This window comes from Cnephaeus nilssonii, assembly GCF_951640355.1.
Source record: "Cnephaeus nilssonii genome assembly, chromosome: 5".
NCBI lineage: Eukaryota > Metazoa > Chordata > Mammalia > Chiroptera > Vespertilionidae > Cnephaeus > Cnephaeus nilssonii.
The window spans coordinates 77,147,896-77,153,895 of NC_137076.1; positions in this window are offsets into that span (position 1 = coordinate 77,147,896).

Sequence of the window (6,000 nt, forward strand, 5' to 3'; positions counted from 1 at the left end):
GCAAATTAATATAGGCATTTCAACCAGGGAACGATTTCTTTTAATTTTTTTTTTTAAAGAGAAAAACATCAATTAAAAAGAGAGAGAGAGAAGCATCAATTGGCTGCCTCCTTCTAGGGCCTGCTCGCCCTCTACCAGGGATCAAGCCTGAAACCCAAGCACTCTGACAGGGAATTGAGCCAACAACCTTTCAGTGCTCAGAGTGACACCCAACCAACTGAGCCACACCAGCAAGGGACAGAGAAGAATTTTTAAAGCTACCTTTCTAAAGGTATTGTCTTTTCTTAAATTTAAATTCTTTATTGTTTAAAGTATTACATATGTCTCCTTTCCCCCCGCCCCATTGACCTCTCCCCAGCCACTCCAGCCCCCCAGTACATGCCCTTACTCCCCTACTGTCTGTGTCCATTGGTTATGCTTATATGCATGCATACAAGTCCTTTGGTTGATCTCTTACTCTCCTCCCTCCCACCCACCCCTGCCTTCCCTCTGAGGTTTGACGGTCTGATCCATGCTTCTATGTCTCTGGATCTATTTTTGTTCATCAGTTTAAGTTGTTCGTTGTATTCCACAAATGAATGAGATCAAGTGATTTTTATCTTTTTCCAACTGGCTTATTTCGCTTAGCATAATGTTCTCCAGAACCATCCATGCTGTTGCAAATGATAAGAGTTCTTTCTTTTTTACAGCAGCGTAGTATTCCATTGTGCAGATGTACCACAGTTTTCTAATCCACTCATCTGCTGATGGGCTTAGGCTGTTTCCAAATCTTAGCTACTATAAATTCTGCTGCTATGAATATAGGGGTGCATATGTCCTTTTGGTGTTTCCGATAGCTTAGGATATATTCCTAGAAGTGGGATTACTGGGTCAAATGGGAATTCCATTTTTAGTTTTTTGAGGAAACTCCATACTGTTTTCCACAGTGGCTGCACCGGTCTGCATTCCCACCAGCAGTCGTTGGTTGATTTGTTGTTGATAGCCATTCTGACAGGTGTGAGGTGGTACCGCATTGTGGTTTTTGATTTGCATCTCTCGGATGATTAGTGACTTTGAGCATGTTTTCATATGTCTCTTGGCCTTCTGTATGTCCACTTTCGAAAAGTGTCTATTTAAATCCTTTGCCCATTTTTTTTATTGGATTATTTTCCTTTTGTTACGTTGTATGAGTTCCCTACAAATTTTGGAGACTAAATCCTTATCAGATGTCTAATGGTATGTTCAACATTAGATAAATCATATTTGGGAATAATCTGCGAGTTTAGTTTATTTTCTTCACTCAGCCTCTGCAGAGGCCTCTGAATTGCCCTCACTCCACAAAAAGCCCAAGTTCTGGGCCAAGATGGGGTCTTGGGGGCTGAACACAGCCCTGCTGTGTATCTAGGAAGTGGGGTGATTCCCACCCCTAAAAGTGTCCCAGACCCACCAGAGCCCTACTGAAAGCTGGGGTGTGGGACTCCCACGGATTGGCAGCATCCCTCCTCCACAGGCATTTTCTCTGGTGGGTTAGCTGTTGACCGAGGGCATCTGCACACACAGGGGCACTACATTTGACTGACCAAGGATGATCCCCTTAAATGGAGCCTGTGAGGCTCACAGGGCCCTTGGGGAACAAGTGTGTACCTGTGCATTTTCACCATGTAAAAGTCTGTGAGTTCCTGTCATACAGCCGAAGGGGGCCATAGAGCTGGCTGATGAGAGAGACCGGGTCACAAAGGGCCCTGGAGTTCTTCCAATCCCACTCTCTCGTCCCAATCATAATAATCGAAGTCCCTTCTTATTGGAAGTCCCATGTTAGGTATTTTATATTCGCATTCTTATTTATTATCTTATCATTGTTCTAGTTTACAGAGGGAAACAGGCTCAGAGAGGTTGTGTACTTTACCCATGGAGAGATCATTAAATAAGTGATGGAGCCGGGATTCTCACCCAACTCTAACTTTAGACTTTTCTAACCACTGCCTTCGTAGCCAAGGGGAAGGTGTGCACTCAGCAACAGCACAAGTTCTCAGTCCTGCATGTGAGAGTCCTGTGGGCCTTTTTAAATTCCTGAAGCCTGGATCTCAGTGCCAGAGATTCTGATTTTAATTCGTTTTAAGGGAATCAGACCTCAGTAGTTTCAAAACCTGCCCAGGTGATGCTAACATGCAGAGCAAAGGTTCTCTAACATTGCCCTGCGTAAGGACCCCCTAGGAATCCTTGTTACCTTTGCAGGATTCTAGGTCCCACCCTGTGAAATTCTGTTTCAGTTGGGGAAGGTGTGGGGGGGGGGGCAGGGGAGCCCAGGAATTTGCATATTTGCCCTGCCCTCTGTGCTTTCCTTTTTTTTTTTTTTTAAACAAATGTGTATTCTTTTAAAATATATTTTATTGATTTTTTTACAGAGAGGAAGAGAGGGTTAGAGAGTTAGAAACATCCGTGAGAGAGAAACATCAATCAGCTGCCTCCTGCACACCCCCTACTGGGGATGTGCCCACAACCAAGGTACATGCCCTTGACTAGAATCGAACCTGGGACCCTTCAGTCTGCAGGCTGACGCTCTATCCACTGAGCCAAACCAGTTAGGGCCCCTCTGTGCTTTTCAAACTTGTTAAAATGAAGATTCAGATTCAATAGGTCAGGGATGGAGCCTCAGATTCTGAATTTCAAACAAGTTTCCAGGTGACACTAATGCTACTGATCTTGGGACCACACTCGGAATGGTAAGTGTCCCAGCAGATTCGGAAGAACTACCCTAGACCAGTGTTTCCCAAAGTGCAGTCCCGGGTTCAGCAGCATCACCTGGGAACTTGTTAGAAACAAAAGTATGCCTCCCTCCCCCTACTGAAACCTACTGGATTAGAAATTTGGGGGGAAGGCGGAGTCAGCAGTTTTAATAAGCTCCGCTCCCTGATTCCCCCCCTCCCCTCCCCCCCCACCACCCGCCGTAACTCTCTGCAGGGGACAGTTTAAGAACTGCTATTAGAGGACTGGGCCACATCTGCTGGGCCAGAGCCAGCAGAGAAGGGGTGTCTGGCTCTCAGTCTCTGCTCTGGGCTCCACACCCAGGAGGCCAGGTTGGGTTGAGTAGGAAGCAGACTAGGGTCCTGCCAGCCACATCTGGATCCCAGCATGAATTCTCCAGTTTCCTGACAAAGTCAGGGGCAGCCACGTTGGTATCATTATGAAGATATGCAAAAAGCAACATTCTTGGAGGAAAGCCATTGACTGCGAATTTAATGAGATCTGGCTCAGCCTTCTCTCCAGATGTCCATTTATTGGTTCACCAACAGCTGCCAGGGAGATGCAATACAGAGCTTGTTGGGTTGGGTTTTTCCCCCTCAGTTTTTAATGCATCCGTTTCTGGAGCCTAAACATCCATTTCTAGAAAGCAGTGGGATTTCCCTGGCCTGGGGGAATAGGGAAAGTTAGCACCCTGAAAGATCAGGCCCTGAAAGGAGGAGGAACAATGATCATTTCAAACATTCAATCTTTCAATAAATATGTATTGAATGCCTGTTGTATTCCAAGCATTGGGCCACAAACTATTGAGGAGGGGTGTGTGTGTGAGAGAATGGTAATACCATTCTTGTATTACTTAATGGTATGTTAACTAACATGTATGTGTTAAAAAATTTTAACTTCCAAGGCTGCAAGTATTTTTAAAAGAAAGTTTTTATTAAGTCATGGCTAGCAAAAAAGAAGACCAGTCTTTGGATATCGAATCTAAACCTCAGCAGCAAGGCTGAGTAGGTAAGACAACATGTCCATTGTCCTGGAGTTTTGCAGGCATTTTTAACAGGGAGGAGAAAGATGCAAGCTATCCTGAAAGGATTACATTGTCTGTAGACAGAAGGGACTGGAGAAAGTGAGTCCTGGCTAGTCCCGGGGCAGGCCCAGAGAGGTGCCGGCTCCTGTGGATTAGCTGTAGGCAGCAGATAGGGAAATTCATGTGCAAATAAGAAGTGGAGGCTCCTGAGGCTCCCTGGGGCCTCCCAGAAAGTACTGGCTTCTCAGCTGGGGTCTTTGGGGGCTTCTGAATGACCTCCTAAATGCAGAGCCCAGAATAGCTGTGCCTTTTTGATCTGGACCCCCTGGGCCCTGAAGAGAGGGGAGGCTCAGTTACAACTGAAGGCTGACGAGCAGGAGAGAGCAGGGCCTTGGGCCGCAGGGGGCAGAAGTGACCCCTTCTCCTTTCCTGGAGATCAGGCCCAGCCCTCCAGGTCCCCAGGGCTTGGGGGAGGTCACATGAGGCTCATCGTCAACATTGAGGTTCACAGTCAAATCCCAGCTGTTCTGCCTGGCCCTGCATGGAAGCTTTTAAAAACCAGGACATCAGGGGGTCAATGGGGGAAACAGGGGGACATATGTAATACTTTCAACAATAAAGATTTAAAAAACAACAACCCCAGGACATCTTCAAGATGAGCCAAAGATGCAGTATGCTGCAGCCCACCCCACCCAGAGGTCTCTTAATAGCTAAGGGATGAGCTATTCACAGAGAAGAGACGCTGATACTGTTTTGGGTCTGAAACAAAGGCAAGGCAAAACACACACACACACACACACACACACACACACACACACACACACTAAAGCCATGGAAGGCAGAGCAGAGGAGAGAGGAGTCTCCACTTCATCCTCTGCCAATTAGATGCCTTGTCCACTGATCAGTAGTTTCCTGCCTGAAGATGGGGGGAGGGGGTCCAACCATCCTGCGGAGATTCAGATTTAGGGATCCAAGTGGACTCGGGTCATCCTCCCCATGCTCCGCAGGACCAGCTAGCTTCTGTATCCTGATATGGCCCCCATAGCTTCAAGCATTTGCTTGCTTTTTTCATTATAGAAAATTGGGAAGGAAGATCACTGTGGTGTGTGAAGAAAAAACTAGAGAGTGCTAAAGGAAAGCAGGGAGCCCAGCTGGATGCTGTCAAGGAGTCTAGGTGAAAGGCACAGTGGCCATGATAAGGGATTGAATTAAGGATACACTTTAGTACAGTGGTTCTCAACCTTTCTAATGCCGCGACCCTTTAATACAGTTCCTCATGTTGTGGTGACCCCCAACCATAAAATTATTTTCGTTGCTACTTCATAACTGTAATTTTGCTACTGTTAATTGTAATGTAAATATCTGTGTTTTCCGATGGTCTTAGGCTCTACAGCAGGGTCGAGAACCGCTAGCAGGGTCGCCTAAGACCATCGGAAAACAGATATTTACATTACAATTCATTAACAGTAGCAAAATTACAGTTATGAAGTAGCAACGAAAATAATTTTATGGTTGGGGGTCACCACAACATGAGGAACTGTATTAAAGGTTTGCGGCATTAGAAAGGTTGAGAACCACTGCTTTAGAAGTAAAACTAAAAGGACTTGTTAGTGAATTGAATTTTGGGGAGTGAGGAAAAGGGGAAAATCAGAGACAGAATCCAAATTTCTGATTTTAGCAAGTGGATGGCCCTGCCACTTTCTGATGGGAAAGACAGGGAAGAACAGATTTGGGTGGGTGGGAGGAGATCAGGAGTTCTGGTGAATCAGGTTTGAAACGTCACTGAGAAATTTCAGATAGTCAATTGGATATTAGAAACGGAAGGTCAGAAAAGGCCTGGCTAGAGATATACTGGAAATCATCAGCATACAGACAGTTGAACCCTTTGTATGCCATAAGCGTCTATAGACACAATTAAATTCAAAATATCGTAGCATGTGGGGATGGTTTCCGTTTTGGACGCGTGGCAGTTAACTGGTTAATGCCTTGGGTTGAATAAGGTCTAGAGAGAGAGAATGGGGATAGGATAGTCAAACCAACCCTTGGAGGTCTGAGAGAGGAGGCCAGTGAGTAAGAGGGAAAGGTGGAGGGGGTGGGGCTTAGAGGAGAAAGTGTGGCCGAAGTTGCTGGGGTGGAATAAGGTAATGAAAGGGAATGAACCATTCTATTTGATCTGAGGTCACCTTGCTAAAAGCTAGTGGCTAGTAGAGAGAAAAGTCCTTTTGGAGTGGATTGAGAAGAGAATGGACAGC